The sequence below is a fragment of the Oryctolagus cuniculus genome, chromosome 7 (genome assembly GCF_051225735.1).
Source record: "Oryctolagus cuniculus isolate XC-2025 breed Fujian yellow rabbit chromosome 7, ASM5122573v1, whole genome shotgun sequence".
Classification (NCBI taxonomy): Eukaryota; Metazoa; Chordata; class Mammalia; order Lagomorpha; family Leporidae; genus Oryctolagus; species Oryctolagus cuniculus.
In genome coordinates this window covers 84,298,175-84,319,717 of record NC_142873.1, presented here as the reverse complement: position 1 = coordinate 84,319,717, position 21,543 = coordinate 84,298,175, and the positions used below count along the sequence as shown (strand labels likewise).

Below are 21,543 nucleotides of genomic sequence, written 5' to 3'. Positions count from 1 at the left end.
CATTAACAATTTGACCTCCTCTTTTGTAATTTGGATGGGCTTTGTTTCTTTGTCTGATTTTATTGCTCTGAATAGGACTTCTTCCTATCCTCTCTGCTATATTGTCTCTATTTTTTCTTTCTGCTACATTGTGGTAAGTTTATTCTGACCTGTTTTCCTATTCACTAATTCTCTGTTCAACTATGTCTAATCTGAAAATTAGTTATTAATTAAAATTAATTATTTAATTGATTCTTAATTTGTTATTATATTTTTCCTTTTCAAAACTATGTCTCTTTCTTTCTTCCTCCAGATTTCCTTGAGATTTTGAGGCTCAATTTTTCTTTCTTCTCTGATTTGATAGGCACAGTTATTTTTCAATCAGAATCTGATAATTCCAAGGTGTGAAGTACATTTTGTTCTATTCCTAATGTCTTCTTTCAGCTAGTTCTTGTTCTTGATGTCTGGTTTACCACATACCTCATTTTCTTTGTTTGCTGCATGATATATTAGGTAAATTCTTTTTAGGAGTACTTTGAGGCATACAATAACAGTGTGTCCTACATCATGGTATTTTAATTTGTTTCTACCATGAATCTGAGGATACTAACAATGCAGGTCTATCTTAATCCAAGTTTAAGGTTTTATAAATGAGCCAGATTATGAGAAGCTGGACTGCAAACCTCTTGAAGGGCTTATTTACTTTTAGTTTGCTGTTACCATTAAATGGTAAGTTTGCTGGATTCTGCATTTTGCATTACCGTGGCAGGTAGATTACCTGAGTTCTAAACCTCAGTGGACTCTGAGTTTTGAATATTGTTCCTACTGCCCTGAAAGATTCCAAAAAGCAAATGCATTTACGTAATTATTTCTCACAGATAGGCAAATGTCATTAGGGCAAAGCAGATTTAAATACAGGATTTCCATTTCCTCCCAGATTTTGGGCAATTTCTAGTTCTATGGTGCTTTTTTGGGAGGCACAGGTTTTGTTTTGTTTTAAAGACTTATTTATTTGAAAGGCAGAATGACAGAGAGAAGGAAGAGACATCTTCCATCTACAGGTTCACTTTCCAAATGGCCACAGCAGCCAGGCCTGGGCCTCATTCTGTCGCCTCCTCAGGCACATTAGCAGGAAGTTGGATTGGAAGCAGAACAGCCAGGACTCAAACTAGCACTCCACTATGGGATTCTGGTGTCACAAGTAGCATATTAACCCACTAGACCACAATGCCAGCTCCAAGGCACAGGTGTTTAAAAGTGTTTTTTCTGGTTTTATTTTACTTTTTATCAGCAGAGTGGTTAATCAGAAATAACTGGTTTGACATTATGGGAAACAGAACTCTATTTTTGTATTTCATTCTTCAGCACACTCCTGGCCACTCAGTATTTGTAGAATGAAAGGCTGTATGAACAGCCTGAGTGGGGAAATCAAGTGGCACAGGCTGCGGTTTCTGTCTCCCAGAAACTCACCTATTTCTAGGTGAGAAAAAACCCACAAACATTTTTAAAAAGACTATTCTATGCGTAATTTAAAGTAAATGCTAAGCTTTTCACCTTTTTAGTGGAAGTGTAATTTTTTTAAGGTCTATTGATTTTATTCAATTGAAAGACAGAGAAAGAGCGAGAGCGAGAGCGAGAGCGAGAGCGAGAGCGAGAGATTGCGTTCACTGGTTCACTCCTTAAATGCCCACAACAGCCTAAGCTGGGCCATGCTGAAGGCAGGAGTCCCATCTGGGTCTCCCTAGTGAATGGCAGGAACTGAAGTACTTGAGCCATCACATGCTATTCCCAAGTGCATTAGCAGGGAGCTGGATAGGAGGCAGAATATCTGGGTTCAAATCAGCTTTTGTCAGCTGAACTCGCTTCTCCACAACATCCAGCCCCTGGAAAGGTAAATTTCTATTAACTCTTTAGAGAAAAATTTGGTAATGTTCATCAAAAGTGTGTTCATCCCTTTTGGTTAAATAATTGCATGTGTAAGAACGTGTAATTATGAATGTTCTTGCGTAAGTGCTCAAACATGTAGGTACGAGAATATTCGGACACCAGCAGACTGCATGTGATCTAGTAGCTCTCAGCTGGGCACTAATGAAATAAACTGTGACGCATTAGGCAATGAAATACTATGTGACCTCTAAGAAGAATGGGAGAAAATTGATATATATTGACATGCAATAATTTATATGTGAAAACAAACTCAACAGAATGTTGCTTATATATATATATGTAATATGCTGCACACATGCACACAGCCCTACATAGACACTTGTTTAGAAATTCCTAAGCGGCTCTGAAAGACTATCAAACATGCTGCCAAAACTGGTTCTGAGTGAGGGGAAGAACTGGGATTTGGAGTACAGGGATTCAGAGGAAACTCTTCACGGGGAACTTCTGCGCCCTTTACTTGATATTGCATTTATTTTCTTACTGGGTGTTTGTTTTCACTGCTACATCAATACACGAAAAGCACTAGGGAAGTGCTGTATTAGATGGCGCTTCATACTGGTGGTCAGTGGACCTGAGCTGGAGGTTGGTTTTGTTCTTACAAAGTCCCATGACCTTTTCAGAACTGGGTGTCCTCTTCCCTGCAATTAAGAAGCTGAGCTGGGTCACAGCCAAGGTCTCCTTCAACCTTGACGTTCCCCAATTCCGGCAACTACCACAGAGGTCCTTTTATTGCAGAAGTACTTTGGCCAGGCAATATCTTTGAAGATAATTTGGCAAGTGAAAATATCGGTATTAGAAGAAAATATTGGCTGCTGAGAACGCACAGCCTGCTTTTGGTTCTCTTTCAAATATTACACTGTGCTATCCTTAAGACAATAAACTAAAATAACTGATTTGCTTGGCTTCACAGTTTGAGAATGTGATTTTTAATATAACCTCACAATTGAAATATTTTAGGCCTGTTTTTTCTTGGGATCAGGCAGGCTTAAATCTCTGACAGACCAGCTCTCATTACTCCTGTTTACTGTACGACGAAAGCTTATTTCCTAAGTGTTTCCACATTTTATGCTCACAGAGATCCAAGTGGCCAAAGCATTTAATTAAATGGACTATTCATGCAATCTCATTTCCCGGCTGGTCATCTATGTCAGTGATAACAGTAGCATCCGCCCATGGCTATGATTCTGAATCTTGAGAGAGAGAGAGAAGAGGAGAGAGAGAAGGGGTGGGGAGAATAAATCTAAACTATGCTCAGAGTAATGATTGCAAATCTGAGGATATTTAAACTATGCTCAGACTAATGACTGCAAATCTTTTTAATTACAAAAGTGATTCAAGTTGACTTTCAAAGGTCTAAACAACAGAGGTGTAGATGGGCACTTGGCACAGTGGTGGTGGTGCTCCCTGGAAGGCCTTGCATCTCGTATCAGAGTGTCTGGGTCCAAGTCCCAACTTTTCTGCTTCCGCTCCAGCTTCCTGCTAATGCACACCCTGGGAGACTGCAGGTGATGGACCAAGTATCTGCGTCCTTTCCACCCTTGTGGGAGATCTGGATTGAGTTCTAGGCTCCTGGTTTTGGCCTGACCGATCCCTGGTAGTTTGGAGAGTGAACCAGCAGATAGAAGCTCACTATCTGTCCATCTTTCTACTTTTCAAATAAAATGAAAATAAATAAATACATTTAACCATTTAAAACATAAATGAAAATCTCTTCACCTAGCTCCAGTTTCAATTCTCAGATGTGATCACTGTTAGATGTGATTTGTGTCTCCTTAGACACAGACACAGTTTGCTCTTAAAATAATGCGATTAAACTGAACATTCTATTTTATAACTTAGCTGACCACTTTAATTTTCTATTTTACTTCCTATACTCAACAATATGTAGTTCTTGGGGTTCACTTAATTGTTTTTCTAAGATTTATTCATTTATTTGAAAGGGGGAGGGAGAGAGACAGAGAGAGGAATCTTCCATCTGCTGGTTCACTCCCCAAATGGTTGCAAAGCCTGAGATTGGGCCAGGCCAAAACTAGGGCCCTGTAACTCCATATGTGTCTCCCATGTGGGTGACAGGGTCCCAAGGCACTTGGACCATCTTCCATTGCTTTCCCAGGTGCATTAGCAGGGAGCTAGATTGGAAGTGGAACAGCTGGGACTTGAACTTTTGGGATGCTGGCAATGCAGGCTGTGGCTTAACCTGCTGTGCAACAGTGCTGGCCCCTGCACTTCATTCTTGGACTATAAACTGTTTAGCCACACAGATATGCCATCATTTACTTGCATGGTTTTTAGTGATGGACTGATGGAATTAGTTTCCATTTATATGCTTCTGAAAAGGTGTGTTACATTGAACTTAGACATTTGGCTAGAAATTTTGCAGAATTGTTTCTAGAATTGAGGTTCTAGGTTGCATGGTACTTCTCATATGCCAGGCACCACAGTAAGCACTTTGTAAATATTATTCCCATAGCAATCCCACAAGGTGTAGATTATTATTATCTTCATTTTGCAGATGATAAACTTAGGCTCAGAGAGTTGAAGTAATTGGCTTGAGATCTCGTGGCTATAAGAGGGCAGGCCAGGATTGGAACCCAGGCTTTTTGAGTCTGGTCTGCACCCAACTCACATGCACCTTGCTGCCTCATAGAGTAGGTATACTTGGAACTCTGGTAGATAACTACCAAGTTGTCCTCTGTAAAGATGGTATCGATTAACACATGAACTTTATGAGAGTTCACCCATATTCCTATTTTCTCACGCCCTCTATGTTCTTACTTTATAACTTTTTTTTGCCAATTTATAGTTGGAAAATAGTATCATTGTAAAGTTAATGCTCTATTAACGTTTGTACTACTTCACTTTTATAAGATCTTAACGACAGTAAAATACCTAAGAGAGCATTCGTCGCCATTTCCTGGTCACCATCCGAGAGCAGAGAAGCCCACACAGGGCTTTCTCAGGAAATGCTGACGACGGCCTATGCACACGGCTCCCATGTTTGTAGTGGTTCCAAAGTTTGCTCTTGAGGTTAATCTGTTGCTGTTGTTGTTAAACTTCTCACAGAAGACCTGGGTGAACAGAAATGTTTTGCAAATTAAAACCCGAACTTTTCTTGAGCAATCCAGGAACTCATTTATAATGCAAGCCTCAGATTCACACAACATAGCTTGTGAGTGGGTGTGCCACAGCAGTTAGGAAAGGCGAAGCAGCAATTTGACACTGAGGGATTTAGCAAGAAGATCTGACCCAGCAAGTAAAATGTCTTTTAAAGGTTCAATCAAGTTTATTCGCATCACATTCCTGTGGAATGCCCGACAGGCGCATGCTTTGTCAATGAAAATTATTTTCAAGCTCATTGATGTTTGTTTGGCAAGAATCATTCCTTTGAACAATTTCTTATTAATCATCTCTCATTTTTCATTTCTGACAACGTTATCACCAGTGCTTTTAGTAACTTCATATTTATATAAGACCCAAACTTGAACCTGTATTCAGTATTAATCTGTTTCTTGGGAATGCAATTTAAAAAAAATGCCAGTCTATTTGCATCCAAATTTCAGATCTTTAATATTATGGAGAGTAAGAAATATGAACGTGATGAATTCTTTCATCATTTTTATTTCATGAGATTGAATTACTGCACACCCACCTTACCTGTCAGTTCATATTGGCCTTCTCCTCATCTTTGTTCTTGTAGTTTTCTATATATAGGGTGTGTTCTTCCTTGTGGCAATGTAAACATCAATACCAACATTCAGTGTCTTAATGGGGTCCTAGCTCCCCAAAAGATAATTCCCTGTGGCTTTAAGATTATGTCTGCCGGAAGGTGCTGTCTCACACTGTTTTGGCTTAACTGCCTTCTACATTGATGTTACAAGAATACAGTCAGGGGGAGCTGGAGGTGTGTGGCACGTGTTGTCTTCCACACTGGAGGCAGTGCTGCTTCCTGAGCTGTGAGCAGCTTGGGAGTCTCCGGGGAGCATTTCATTGGGCTCCAGCTTAAACATTATTTGTATACTGCCATCGATTTCCTTTACCAAGAGCTGACAATCCAATGGAATTAGCCTCACATGCCAAGCAACACCACCTGTCCTCAACTAGGTAGCAAGCACAGGTGCTGGACTAGTGTGTAGGAGGAGAAATAATTTTACTGGCAATCTGATGCAGTGCTGTTACCTGGGGACCTGCTAGAAATGCAAATCTGTGGCTGTGCCTTGTGTCTTGGGTGGTTTGGATGCAAATCAAAGAGTTTGAAAACCATTGCTCTGGCTTAATATTCTAGAATGTTCCACTTTTTTTTACCCCTATATCCTTTTTTTATTTATTTATTTTTTTATTTTTTGACAGGCAGAGTGGACAGTGAGAGAGAGAGACAGAGAGAAAGGTCTTCCTTTGCCGTTGGTTCACCCTCCAATGGCCGCCGCGGCCGGCGCGCTGTGGCCGGCGCACCGCGCTGATCCGATGGCAGGAGCCAGGAGCCAGGTGCTTTTCCTGGTCTCCCATGGGGTGCAGGGCCCAAGTACCTGGGCCATCCTCCACTGTACTCTCTGGCCACAGCAGAGAGCTGGCCTGGAAGAGGGGCAACCGGGACAGAATCCGGCGCCCCAACTGGGACTAGAACCCGGTGTGCCAGCGCCGCTAGGCGGAGGATTAGCCTAGTGAGCCGCGGCACCGGCTTACCCCTATATCCTTATACCCCTCTTTATTCCTGTCATTTTTTATTTCACTTGTAAGTGTCCTTGGGCTGTCCTGTGGACAGGACTCACCTCGACTAGGGGTGTGCTGGCAAGAGTCTAACAACAGACTCAGGACAGTGATATGATGTGCCACCTTTTACAATTTTTGTAGTATAAATGCTCCCACCAAGGTCAATTTCAAGTGACTCGTGTAATTCTGCTTAACACAGAGTTTGGAAGAGATGTGCATAACTGAAGTGAGTGACAGTCAGTTCTAGCACCGTACAGAGAGAAACCAACAGTTCTGTAGGTATTGGCTCAACTTTAACTCAATGGGAATTAGGCGGGGTTTAGTTGAGTCACTACTTGTGGACCACTTGTTGAATCATTGACTACTTATGGTTGTTAAGGTGACTGAAATACTCAGGTGATATCATTTGAGGATCACTGAAAATATTTACAATCAGCTTAATATGGCATTTTGGAAAAGCCACATACATAATAGATTCAAACACCCTCGGGGCAGATATTTAGCCCAGTAGTTAAGGTGCCTCTGAGGATGCACTACATGCCACATCTGATTACCCGGGTTCAACATCTGGCTGCACTCGTGGTTACAACTTTTTCTAATGCAAACCTTGGTGATGGCTTTAAGTAATTGTGTTGCTGCCACCCCTGAATGGAGTTCCAAACTCTGGAGCATTTGCAAAATAAACCAGGAGAGGGGAGTGTTTGTTTCTCTCTCTCCTCTCTCTCTCTCTTCCTCCTTCTCTCTACTTTTCAAAAAAAAATAATAATAAATAAATAAAATATTTAAAAGGCCACAAGTATTTTCAGTGCTTGTCTATGCATATTCTGTCAGAGTTATTGTTTAAGAACGTAAACATCCTGAAACAACATGGACTTTCTTTCATTCACATTCCATTCTCAGGACTGATACGTGGAAATGCTCAAAAAATGTTTGCTGAGTTCATAAATTAATAATTTATTCCTTTGTTACTCATTGATTTGTTAGGGCTGTTAGAATAAGATACCACACACAGGCTGACTTAAACAACAGACTTATTTTCTCACAGTTCTGGAGGCCCAAGATCAAGGTGTCCGTAGGTTTGGTTTCTTCTGAGGCTTCTGAAATGTGTCTTATTGCATAATGGTTCTTTCCCTTCAGAGATTTTGCTGACAGTAATTCCATAAATCCTGTTCATTTCTCTCCTCTTGGCCTACAGGTGGCTGCCTGCTCTCTGTGTGCTCCACAGTCATCCCTCTGTCTGGTGTCTCTCTGTGAGTCTGTTTCCTCTTATAAGGACCTTAGTCATACTGGATTAGGACTGTCTCTAATCATATGCCTTAATTTATTACCTTTTAAAGACTTTGTCACAGGGCGTCAGTGTGGCATGGTAGGCTAAGCCTCCGCCTGCGGTGCCAGCATCCCATATGGGTGCTGGTTCATGTCCTGGCTGCTCCACATCTGATACAGCTCTCTTGCTGTACCCATGTAGGAAACCTAGATGAAGCTCCTGGCTTCAACCTAGCCCAGCACTGGCTGTTACAGCTATTTGGGGAGTGAACCAGCATATGGAAGATCTCTCTGTATCTCTCCCTCTCTCTCTGTAACTCTTTCAAATAAATAAAATTAATAAAAGAAGGACTTTATCTCCTTATATTCTGAGGTGTTAGGGCTTCAACATTTGAATTGGGTGGGACATAACTGAACCCATTATAGTAACAACCAAAGCTTTCAAATTATAAGGCTCCAATAGCACAAAAAAAAAAAGTAAAATACCAGTTGTGATTTTGGAGTATATTGCATTTGTTTTACCTTGATGTGATAAATTGTGTTGATGTTCAGGTGGATATAATCTCACCTAAACACAACAAATTAATATCTTATAAGTTGCAAAAAAATCTCTTCTACTGTTCTTCTTGTCTCATACTGACTTATTGTAGGCACAAGTGGTTTGAGTCCTGCCAAACAAGCAAGAAGGGTAGGAGAGATGGAAAGGTAGTGAGTTTGTATATACAGAACTAGATTTTGGAATGCATGTGTGTATGTATTGTGCTTTAAAAATAAGGTGTGGGAACTTTATCCTAGCACACACTTTCACTCTGAAGAAAGCATTATTGAGGAGATTCAACTGCAAAACAGGCTGCCTCTTCCCCATTTCAGGCATTATTATTTTATTTGATGACTATTAAAACAACCAGAAGAAGCTGAAGGGTAGAAAGCGTAGAAATCCTTTGGAGTGTCTCTTTGTGGGGGAAGTACAGCCTCCAAAGGAGCTTCGTCTTTCTTGATTGCAGGAGGACTGCACATTAGCCAGAGCCCTGGGCAGTTATGCAAAAGGTAGCACAGGTCCTGACGTCTGGATTCTGGTGTCTGTCATCTTAAATTCTGTGGTGTCATGAGTGACTTGTAAGCCAGCAGTTGTAAACTATCAGTTTTGTTAGGCTAGCTGTAATTTTTCTGTTACCTTCTCAGTCACTATTAGACTTTAAAAAATTATTTATTTTATTGTTTTTTAAGTTGAGGTTCTCTTTTGATTAGTCAGCTTTCCTTTGGAAATCCTCAGGATAATTTCAGCATGCCTTGAGGGCATATGTTCTTGTAATATAATAGCATGACTAGGTGGTTATTGGCCACTGGCCTAGCACAGCGAGGCATGCTGTTATTACACAATTACACATATCCTGGTGTGGATCTTATTACGTAATTGTTCTCATTCAAAGATGCTGCTGAAAGCAATTACGTAAGTCCTGTTCATTTCACGGAAATCTAAAGGGTGGAAGGAAAACAGAGCTAAGCACTTAGGAACTGAGGGCAACTCTACTTTACGTGGCTGGTTGTGTATCTTGATAGATATTAGGTAGCAACTCCCAGTGGACTGAATTGGCATAGTTTGCCCTTCTTCTCCAATAGTGATTTTTAAAAAATATTTATTTATTTGGGGTGAGGGGCAAGGTTGGGAAAGAGAGAGAGGAATCTCTCATCTCCTGATTTACTCCCCAAATGCCTTCACCAGTGAGGACTGGGACAGGTGGTGCCTGGGATCTAGGAACCCAACCTAGGGTCTCAATGTGGGTGGCAGGGATCCAACTACTTGACCCATTATCTGTTGTCTCCCAAAGTGTGCATTAGCAAGAATCTGGAATCAGAAGCAGAGCCAAGACTCAAACCCAGACACTCTGATATGCTAGTGTCCCAGCCAATGTGTTAACTGCTAAGCCAAATATTCACCCCTTTCCTTTTTTTTTTCTTTAGCTAGTAAGCAACAGTAACACCATCTGTATTTGTATCCTTATATTTACTTTTAAAGTTTTTAATCAAGTAAAATTGAGTGACACAAGAGACTTTGAAGCCTTACTTGATGTGTGTCTAGGAGTGTGACACATCCTAAGTAAGTCAAATGAAGCTCACCCCTAGAAACCTGGAGGTGAGACCAAGAGAATTGCACCTGCTGTGTAATGGAATGTCCAAGGTCAGAGATTGGGGCACAGGTGGTTACCAAATGGGGTTTCGCTGAGGCCAGGCTGTCCTTGAAGGCCTTCTTCAGATCGGGGAGGATTTGGGGCTGTGATGCATTTCTGTGGAGGAGGAGTGAGTAGGAGGTTGTTGAGTGAAGACTATCCGCACACAGTTGCCTGGCTCCTCCTGAAATCTAGTGGGGAGCTGCATCACAGGAACCAGTATTCTTTTTTTGTGAATGAATGCATGTATAATTCATGAGATGGCAACCTGCTTTCTCATTCCTCTTTTTCCAGTTTCTCCTCCAATCCCCAGGGAACTTCCAAGATCACTGAGTTACTTGGCAGCTTGGTGTCCAGTCAAAATGACAAGCATTTGCTTTGGAAACCACAGATGTCTTCCTTAATGATAAGAAGGCCCAAGAACCAGCACTTTCTCCCTAGAATCCAACTTAGGTCACATCCAGCAGTGTACATCTGTGAGGGGTGAGCCTGAATTACTGAAAAGAGAGAGTGAAAGATGGAACCAACAGTCGATGCTGTTGGACACTGCCATGGTGTTGTGTAAACTTGGTGCCCTGAGGTGGTAGACCAGAAGTTCCTTTAGGACAAGTACTGCCTCCTTCCCTTTGCTTCACCAAGGTCAAACCCAGGACTTGATAAATAGGAGAAGCCCAGAAGACAACGCAGTTCCTGCCTGTGATGGTTAACGTTCCATGCCAGCTTGGCTAGACCCTTGTGCCCAGCTACTTGGTCGTATATGTCTGGATGTTGCTGTGAAATGTTTTTTTTTTTTTCTTTCAAGATGATATTAGTATTTAAACCAGAAAACTTTGAGTAAAGCAGATTTCCTTCTGTTGCTTAATTTCGTGTGCCATAATGTGGGTGGGAGTCATGCAGTCTGTTGAAGGCCTTAAGGAAAGGCCCGACCTTGCCCAAGGAAGAGGGAATATGCCCAGCAGATGGCCTTTGGCCTTGAACTGCCACATCAGCTCCTCCCCAGCCCGCCGACCTGCCCTAAAGGCTTTGGACTCACCAGCATCCCTATGGCATGAGACAATTTCCTATGACTGAATGGATGACTTCGGCATCTTTGCTTTAGTCTGATGCTCTCCCTTACTCCTCCCCGTCTAATGATGAGAGAGAGACTTTTTTGCCAAGTCAAAACTTTGAATCTCCGCCCTAAAATCCCAGGCAGTCTTCCTTTTAAATAGAGAATGACAGCCCAGCCCCTGACCTGGATGAAAAGACAGAGGAAGGACCGTTTGAGGGTGGGAGAGGAGACTCCACCACCTCCTCAAAGTCTTTGCCTTTGTATTTACCAGCAGCACCCAATGTGAACATCGTTGGCTTGATTTAAACGCCTCTGCCAGGGTCCAGAGGCCCGTCGCTGTCACCACCAGCAGCTCTCCCTGCTGAGGGCCAGCGGGGCCGAGGACCACTTTTCAGCCTGATGTGATTTCTAACAGCTGAGATATTAAAACACTGAAAAACGGGGTTTATAATGGAAATGCTGACAGACTATTAACTATAGCGGCACTGCTCTAATAAATGGAATGGCCTGTCATAATCTCTAGTTCATAAATATGCAAATACAAGACCAGGGATTTGCTCCAAAGGATGTCTCTATAATTTTAAGTGACCTTTCCTGATACCAAAATGAGCCTGTTGCTTCTGTTTTTGTACGTCGGATATAAAGCACAGGAAATCCAGCCGCTTGTCGGGCTCAAGTATATAAAGTTTAAACTGCCAGCTACTAAACTCTGGGCTCACATTCCATTTCTCTTCGCACTCACACTCTTTATTGACATTTTCATTTTTTTTCTCCCAGGGGGTGGAAGCTGAGTGGGGGCGAAATCAAACATCGTTCATCCCCTTCCCCCCCCACATTATTTCCACATGTCACAGCGGCTGCCCAGCCAAAATTCATGGATTGCCTCAAGGACAAACAGGCCATCTACACTGAATTATAAATTTGAGTTTTATCCAGTTTTCTGCTTTTGGACCAAATGGGCAGCAAATCCAGTGACTTCATATTTAATAACCTAGATGTCATTTGTCCTGTGTCTTTCGGCACGGAGTAAAGAGTTGGATGGCTAGCAGTTTTGCAGATTTTTTCCCCCTAATTATTTTAAGCTATTCAGCCTGGTATCCGAACTATTGATGCAGAGCCAAATCGCCAGCAGGGGAGAGATCTGTCCAATCCAGGAGCTAAATGAGTCACTGAGAGTCAATCTGTTTTTCCCTTGCTGCTGGGGTTTCCGCGGGCCATGGCCTCTCTCTCTCTCTGCTACGGTCACACACAGAGCTGCAGGCTCGGCCTCCTTGGCTTCCGTGGACTCCCGTTCCCCGCCTCGGCCCTGTTTGTGGCGGCTGTGGGTGGCACTGGCTGGCTGGCCGTGGCCGTCCAGGGCCTCAATCATGCTGTCAGTGAGACTCAGCTTTCATGGAAAATGAAGACATCTCCACCTCGCTGTATTGGCTTCTCCAGCACTCCGAGGGGACCTCAGAAAAGCTCATGGAAACGTGGACTGAAACAACTGGTTCATTTTGCGGTGAGAATTTTTTTTTTTAAGATTTATTTTATTTATTTGAAAGACAGAGTTACAGAGAGAGGTAGAGACAGAGAGAGAGGTCTTCCATCTGCTGGTTCACTCCCCAATTGGCCGCAACAGCTGGAACTGCGCCGATCTGAAGCCAGGAGCCAGGAGCTTCCCCCGGGTCTCCCATGTGGGTGCAGGGTCCAAGCACTTGGGCCATCTTCTACTGCTTTCCCAGGCCACAGCAGAGAGCTGGATCAGAAGAAGAGCAACCAGGACTAGAACCATTGCCCATATGGGATGCTGGCGCTTCAGGCCAGGGCGTTAACCTGCTGCACCACAGCGCCGGCCCCGAGAATTAGTTTTTAAATCCTTGTGTAGTGCTTTCATAATATACATTTTCTGTGAACCTTTTTTTTTATATAAATTTTTAAAAGATTTATTTTATTTATTTGAGAAGTAGAGTTACAGACAGTGAGAGGGAGAGACAGAAAGATCTTCCATCCCTCTGGTTCACTCCCCAGATAGCTGCAACGGCAGGAGCTGCGCCGATCCGAAGCCAGGAGCCAGGAGCTTCCCCCGGGTCTCCCACATGGGTGCAGAGGCCCAAGGACTTGGGCCATCTTCTACTGCTATCCCAGGCCATAGCAGAGAGCTGGATCGGAAGAGGAGCAGCCGGACTCAAACCAGCGCCCATTTGGGATGCTGGCACTGCAGGCAGAGGCCTCACCTGCCACGCTACAGCACCCATCCCTAAACTTACCTTTTAATTCCATTTTCCATGAACTTTTTGAAGTTCCTTCCGACATCAGGTGTCTGGAAAGTATAGGAAGAGACAGAAACAGAACGGGCTAGGAGGGGCACCATGCAGGTTGGCTAGTTGCTACCCCAGTATGCAAGGAATGCTCCATCACCTGCTGAAGTGTGCAAACAGAGAGACCTCCCCTGGCTCCCGGCTTTGGCCCGGCCCAGCCCTGTCCATTGCGGCCATCGGGGAGTGAACCAGCAGATGGAAGACCTCTCTTTCTCCCTCTCTCTCTCTCTAACTCTGCCTTTCAAATAAATAAGTAAATCTTTAAAAAAAAATAGGTAAATACCTCAAAACAGAAGGGACATCTGGTCACAGACAAATCAGCAATAAAGGTGCAATGGGAGGGAGGTGTGGCTGCCCGGGGCCTCGGCAGGGAGGACAGCTCCTGGTGTCAGCAGGAGCTGCTGGAGGCCCAGCCCTCCAGCCCTGCAGAGCAAGCTCATGGCCGCCTTTCCCAGTGGAAGCATTTCATTTCTAATAATATTTACTAAAAACCCCAATGCTTGAATTCTTCCTGGTAGGGTCAGTGTTTAATTACACAAGACTCTGCAGCCCATGCAAGGGCTGCACTTAAACTTAAGATAACTGGTATTTTGTGGAGAATGATTCGATTAGCTGGCACCGCGCTGGCCGGAACTCGGCTTCGGGGACCGCCATGTTTGTGAGGCGCGCCGTGGAGGACTGGGGGTGATCGCGGCTGGCAGGAGCCTTTTCTTTGAACGTCAAATAGCATCCAGAAGCAGTGTTCTGTGCGAGTGAACAGGGGAGGAACGCGGAGCTGCAGAACCCCCGCAGGCATGGCTGCTGCGGGAAGCTGGCCTGGCCTGGGGCGCTCAGGAATTGGAACACGCAGGCCCTCGTGAGACGGGTGGGAGTGGGAGCGAGAGGAAGACGGATCGATTGACTATAATTTTTAGTGAGAAATATCTGGAGGTAGGGTGGGGTGGGAGGGAGAAGACGTGGACGCCAGCAGAGTGGTTTCGTTTTCACAGCGAAGGCTCAGAGGAGTGGAAACTTTGTTCCCCACGGGCAGCCGGGCAGCCAGTGCTATTTCTGTAGTTCCGCCCCTGTTACATAGTCACCCTCTGTGTTTGGTCTCCGTCTTCCTAGCTAGCAAGGTGGCCAGGGCGGTCAAAGTCAGATTTCTGGAACCGGGAAATGTCGCTGGAATCTGGCATGTCTTAGTGGTCGCTTTTCTTTCTTTCCTGCCGTCACTCCGGCGGAGGGGTCAGCTGCTTGGAGCGTTCCGGTTTTGTAGAGGGGCTTCCAGATTCCGAGGATCCGGGGTCCTGGGGGAGTGTGCCCACCTCCCGTCCCCCCCCCCCCCCCCCAATCACAGTTAGAAGTGACTAAGGAGAAAATAAAGGCCTCACTTTCTTATTTTCACTTTTTGAGCCACACATCACCTAACAAAGCAGCACGAAACCGCGTTTTCTGGTCATTCGTACAAAGCATCTTCCGCAGGAGGCACTGGAATTTGGCTTTTACAGAACTCAGCTGCAGTACCCACCCAGAAAAGAAATTTACAGGAAAACAGTCCCATTGTCTGAGAACTTATGCAAATGTGACACAAAGGGGCTTAAGAGTGATTTTAAAAAATTAAATCTTTATCGCTACCTCCAAGATATCCCAAGAAACTTCCTAACCTCCGAAAGAAGTCCACGGCACTTAATTTTTACAATGTGTGCAATGTAGAGTTGTTTTGAAGTCTTCTTCCTAAGCATCAAAGCCTTCCATCAGGACCGGTCTACAGAGGGATTGGGGCTTTCTGATGAGGATCACTCATTATCAGTTAAGATTGAAGATAACACCCACACTCCGAGCATTTTCAGCAGCATAAGATATTCCTCCTGTGGGTGCAGCTTTTGGGACCACCTGGTGATTCATACCTCTCAGCACTCCATCCGCAGACGGCGAGGCTCCGAAGGTCTCAGCCCATAGTGGTTGCCTCTCAGCTACTCAGTGCTGGGAGTCTGGATGTGTCTGTTACTGCAAGTTCAAACAACAGATTGCCTGTGCCAAGAATCCTATTTCGACGTAGAGACATTAAGGGGATGGGTGAGGAGTAGCGTGTTGGGCCAAATGTTGTGCATTTCCCTTTGATTTTTCCTTTTTTTTAAGGTCTTTTCCATTTACTTCCTGGTGACTGTCTGGCTTCTCTGCCCTTAGTCCCCCTTTTTCTGCATTTTGTCCTGATCCAATGTGGAAGATGATCAAAGTATGAGGTTTCTTCTACCCCAGAGGTTGGCATTTCTTGCAGGCAAGTTTTCAAGCCCTGGCCTTTGGACACAAGGCGTTCTTTCAACGATCATGCCTCCATATAGACTTTGGAATTAGACACTTTGAGTTCCACTTCTGTCACTTACCAGCTTCGACACTTTGTGCAAGTCGTTTGTTTCTCTGTACACCTTTGTGTCCTCTTAGGTAAAGGAGAGTAATAACAATAATCCTGTCTCACCAGTTAATAAAGAAAACTGAGCAAACTGTCACGTGCTTACTTCCAATACATGAAGACACTTAAAAAAAATTCGTGGAAAATAGAATTAAAAGGTTATTTTATTTTGGTGAATTTTGTTTTTGAACTCCATGCATACAAGGACTTTTCTAAAAGTTTGTGGAAAATGCATATTTGATTATGAAATCCATACATAGTTTTTTTCTTACAATGGGCTTTTTGAAAACCCTGTATGTTTGTTTTTTTGTTTATAAGATGCATTTATTTATTTGAAAGAAGAGAGAGAGGCAGATGTGTGCATGTGCACACACACTCATACACACACACTCACACTCACATTCACAGATCTTCCGTGTGCTGGTTCACGCTCCAAACAGCTACAATAACCATGGTTGGGCAGGGCTAAAGCCAAGAACTCCATGTGCATCTCCCATGTACTTGGGCCATCATCCACTGCCTTTCAGGTACATTACAGGGGCCTGGATCAGAAGCAGAACAACTGGGACTAGAACTGACATTCTGATATGGGATTCCAGTGTTGTAAGCAGTGGCTTAACCCCCTTCCACAATGCTGATCTCAAGTGTATGTATGCGTTTTATACAGGTATATATACACACACACACATATATATGTAGTATATATATAGTATACTATATATACTATATAATATATACTATATAATAATATATTTTATTATTTATATAATACATATTTATATAATATACAACATACTATGTATTATATAAATAATGGAATAATCATTAAATAATAAATAAAAAATAAATAAGATAATAATAAATAATAAAATAAGTAATAAAATACACAAAATGGAAATGAAATAATGAAATTACATTATAAACAAAGATAAATATTTTACTGTTTTCTTCCCATCATGCACATTTTCTAGGTGCATTGATTACCCCACTTCAGAGAACTGTAATACAAGAAATGTGCATAGCACCTTGCCTGGCACGAAGTAGTACTCAGTATATGTTAGGTGTTATTTGTCTTCAGGCCTAAGGAACAGTCCCATTAGGCCTCGAGCCAGTCTTGCAGTGGAGAGCAGTTCTATCTCATTTTGGCTTCTTTTTCAACATAGTTTTGCCCTTGCCTAAGTAACAGAGAATGGCTGAGTTGTAAATTATGGTCTTCCAAGATACAGGCGTCTCCATGTACAATTCTGGTCAGCATTTTCTCCTGCAGAGAGAGAGGTGCTACACATTCATGAGGTCTCATGGTCCAAGGAAGATGAGTGGTGTCTCCTTTTTTGACAAGCATGAAGATAGCAAAGCTGTGTACCCTTGTCTAAGAAACAAGTTGTGTCCCTGAAGTCTAGAAATCTGTGTAAATATTCTTGGTATAGATACTTCTAGTTTCATATTCACTCATTCGTTATGACTACACATTAGCAAATACACCTAGCAGCTACATGTATATCAGTCACTGCACTAGGCACTATTTCAAGTATGAATTTATCTTCTGAACAAACAGAAGCAAGCCAAGGGAACTAACAAGAAAACTAAGGAGTCCAAATTCCCACTCGGGATCTTGGGGTTCGCTAGGGAATTTGATGTGAATCAAGTGGAAATTGACCTCACATTTTATTTTATTATCTTTGAAAAATTGATTTATTTGAAAGGGTGTTGGGGAGCGAGCGAGCGAGCAAGAGAGAGAGAGAGAGAGAGGTATCTTTCATCTGCTGGTCTACTCCCCAAATGGATGCAACAGCCAGGTCTGCCAGGAACTTCCAGCTGTGTCGCCTACAAGGGGGGCAGGGGCCTAAGCACTGACGCCATCATTCATTGCCTTCGCAGGTGCATTAACAGGAAGCTGGATGAGAAGCCGAGCAGCCTGGACTTGATCTGCTCTCTGTTACAGCAAGCCGGCGTCACAAGCCAATACACCACAATGCCCGCCCTCATCTCGCAGTTCTCCTCAGGAGCTCTCATGCTTCCTAAAATGTAAAACCGTGATGAAAATCTTAAAATACAGAAAAAAATCAAGAAATAAAGGGCAGAATAGGAACCTGCATTCACCTTCACAACATTTCAACTGTTGATTTGGTGGGAAGTCACTGGGCATTGAAACAAAGATTCGCTTTATGTTCAGCATTTTCTGTGGGCTCCCTCTTCTTGAATAACAAAAGACTGTGGTGATGTGTTCCTGTGTGTGTGTATGTGTGGGTGTGCGTGTGTGGTCATTTATTCCAAGTGTAGACATTCTGAAGGTATGAGGCAGTCCTCTTTGTCTTCCCTTCTTTCTGCTAGGGGCACATGAGGAGATGGTGTGATCTTCAGCCTGGGTTCCCGAGTGACCCCATGGAGCCTCAGGCTTTGTGCCTGGGTCGCCATGCAAGCAGAGCATCTCACCTGCTTATAAAGAGCAGGTACTGGAACAAAAAATAAATTTCACTTTGATAACCCACTGAGAGTTCAGGGTTAATTTGTCACTTCAGCATAACCCAGTATATCCTGATAGTTCCAAGGTTTTTATAGTTTTATTTTTTCCTAGAACAGGAGACATCTAGATCTTTCTCCAAAGAAGTTCCACTGTAAGAAATTGTAGGCCAAGTACCAAGATCTGAAGGCACCAGGGAGCTGAAGTGAGAGCGACCTATAAAAATACCAAGGAGAAGGATTCCAATACCTGGAAGAAAAATAAATGTCTCACTGGCCAAGTGTGCATGATCAGATGTTGGAAAGTCAGCACTGCATGGTGGGTCTTCAAGGGATCCTCTGGAGAATCTGAGCTGTGGCCAGTCTTTTCCTCTGTTAACCTCGTATCAGGAAGGGTATCCATTCAGGCCTCCTAAAGGCAGAGTCAAGGCTCAATACGGTGTTTCTAAGAACCTAAAAGAATGTCTCTCAGAATGGTGGTCTCGGATAAAGAATTCCAAAGTGTGAAGCCCAAGTGGAAACCAACAGGACTTGTCCACACTAGAATGTCCCAAGGACGGAAAATAATATTGATGAAAGCTCTGATTAAGAATGTATTGAGGGGCCAGCGCCGTGGTGCAGTAGGTTAATCCTCTGCCTGTGGTGCTGGCATCCCATATGGGCACCGATTCTAGTCCCGGCTGCTCCTCTTCCCATCCAGCTCTCTGCTGTGGTCTGGGAAAGCAGTGGAAGATGGCCCAAGTGATTGGGCCCCTCCACCCACGGGGGAGACCCGGAAGAAGCTCCTGGCTCCTGGCTTCGGATGGGTATAGCTCTGGCTATTGTAGTCGTTTGGGGAGTGAACCAGCGGAAGGAAGACCTTTCTGTCTGTCCCTCTCACTGTACCTCTACCTCTCAGATAAATAAATAAAATCTTAAAAAATATTGACAATTTTCCAATGTAACATTTTTCTTTCTTCATAAAGCAAGTTTGTTCAATGTGAAATAATTTTCCTAACTACCTAACTAGGAGACCTCATGGAATAAGGCCCCCACGAATGGAGTGGAATACGATAAATATTCTGAGTTTGAAAGACGGTGACATTCCTGAGCCCCCTTGTTGGCCTCGCAGTGATGGTAGCAGGGCAGAGCATATGGCTGACTTGTTGATCTGTGAGGTTCTTTTAAATGCACTTTTAAGGCTTCTCTCTCAGTAATCTTAAACACTTGACCTTTGAGTCTGATATTCTTCAGTATTATTAGATTAGATGATTAGTTATTAAATATACTGTCTCCAGTAAACAGGTAATTGCATAGCGCGGTGGCCCTCAGCTTTTCCAGGCCACCGTCCCATGACATTTAGAGTTAGAACACTGAGTCCTTTGGTAGCAGGGATGTTTAACCCTTTCTTGTGGGTAGAGAATGTATAGGGATTTTCCTGGGTCTTACATTCAAGCTGACCAAATGAAGAGCAATCAAAGATGTAGGGTGTTCAAGGGGCCGTGCAGTAAGAGTGAATAGTACATAAACCAACACAATTCCTGTGACAAGCTGGGTGTGTTGAACTCAACCTAGGTCCATGCTAGGCTTGATATTGGTGCTGGGGAAAAACTTATAGCACTGTTTTGTGATCAAAAGCACACAGCTGTTGGAGTTTTAAATGTCTCTCTGGCTTCTTGCCAGATTTTGCCTGCGATGAAGGGGTGGAGATAAAAGAGGAAGAATGGAGGGAGGGACAGAATGGAGCATGTTTTGGTCCCTAAATTTATGTTAAGCATTGTGCAAGGCATGTATATATTGTTTTAAAATTTACTTACTTAATTTTATGTATTTGAAGAGAGAGAAAGAGACAGAGAGAGAATGAACAGGAAGCTGGAACTGTGAGTGGAGCCAGGACTTAAACTCAGGCACCCTGATATAGGATGTGGGAGTCCCAACAGACACCTCAACCGCTAGGACAAATGCCTACCCCATACCTGTTGATGCTTTTTAATTGAGTGCCTACTGTGGTCCCAGCTGCACATTATGAAGAACATAAAGAAGTATTGGGACACAATGACCGCATCCTCCCCCCCCCCCCCAATTAAAGATTGCAATCTTTTTGAGAAGCCAAAACAATTCCCAAATCAAGTCTGATGAATGATAAGTCTAAAAGTTCCTATGGTCTGGAGGTGATTACTGAAACCTGAGAGCAATCGATGTGGTAAAATAGCCAACATTTGGGTAGAAAGCACGTTTCAGGTGTGATGCATGGGAAGTCACACGCCAGGGCTGCTTGGTGCTGCAGCTGGCGACTAGCCTGGCAGGAGAGGATGAGATGAACTCCCTGGTCACCCTCCACCTCCCACCCCCAGCCATGTCCTGGACTGATTCTCTGCTTCTATCTCGTGACTTTCACAATTCAGCCATTTTAAGCACATGTGATGCACACATGTCCATCTTTCCCTGTGAACTCATTGACAATAAGGACTATATCTGATTCACCTTTCCCAGAGGAAGTTTCTGGCTCCTGGCGTCGGATCGGCACAGCTCCAGCTGTTGCGGCCATCTAGGGAGTGAACCAGCAAATATAAGACCTCCTCCCTCTGCCCCCCCCCCCCCCCGTCTCTCTGTAACTCTGACTTCCAAGTAAAACAAAATCTTAAAAAAAATAATAGGTGCCTGTGAAGTGGATGGATGGTAAGATGGATACTAGATGAAAGGTTGAATAGGAGCTTCTTCCGGGTCTCCCACGTGAGTGCAGCAGCGCAAGGACTTGGGCCATCTTCCACTGCTTTCGCAGGCCAGAGCAGAGAGCTGGATCGGAGGTGGAGCAGCTGGGACTTGAACTGGTGCCCATATGAGATCTGCAGGCCGAGGCTTTGCCCACTACATCACAATGCCATCATGTAAGCAAGATAAAAATAGTATTTAAGAATGGATTAGAATGGTGAAAGACAATGACAACTAAGGTGATAAAAATACACATCAGTGAAAGTGAAAATGGAGAAGAAGGAATTAGAAATCAGAGAACAGGGAGCAAAAGTAAACCTTGATTAAGTCTGTGATGTATGCCAAGGGAGGGGGATAGGAGTCCTGGAGAGCGAAATGTGGGATGAAGGGAAAGGAGATATTGTTTTGGAGAATAATGCGTTACCTTTTGGAGAAATTCAAGTTTAAAATGAGCTTGAATGAATATCTTGCCTGTTAAGTGATAAGAGGGGCATTTAGGGTGATGTGAAGTCTTAGGAGGCCATAGGGAAAGAGGCTGGGAGAATCAGTGCAGATGGCGAGACAGACTCCTGCCTCCACTTTTGG

General features: G+C 43.6%; 1 long non-coding RNA gene across 8 annotated transcripts in view; it reads left to right on the top strand.

The window, feature by feature from the left end:
- The window catches only part of LOC127489896 (uncharacterized), a 43,614-nt gene extending 22,771 nt beyond the window's left edge, over window positions 1–20,843 (top strand). For 5 of the 8 annotated variants that reach the window (XR_016237203.1, XR_016237201.1, XR_016237200.1 and 2 more), the window contains one exon: window positions 17,686–17,912. This is a non-coding gene — a long non-coding RNA (uncharacterized LOC127489896). Of the gene's footprint in view, window positions 1–10,361; window positions 12,620–17,685; window positions 17,913–18,138 lie in introns of those variants that run through there. The other 3 variants (XR_016237202.1, XR_016237205.1, XR_016237207.1) reach the window with 2 other exon arrangements.
- Window positions 20,844–21,543: the final 700 nt, after the last annotated feature.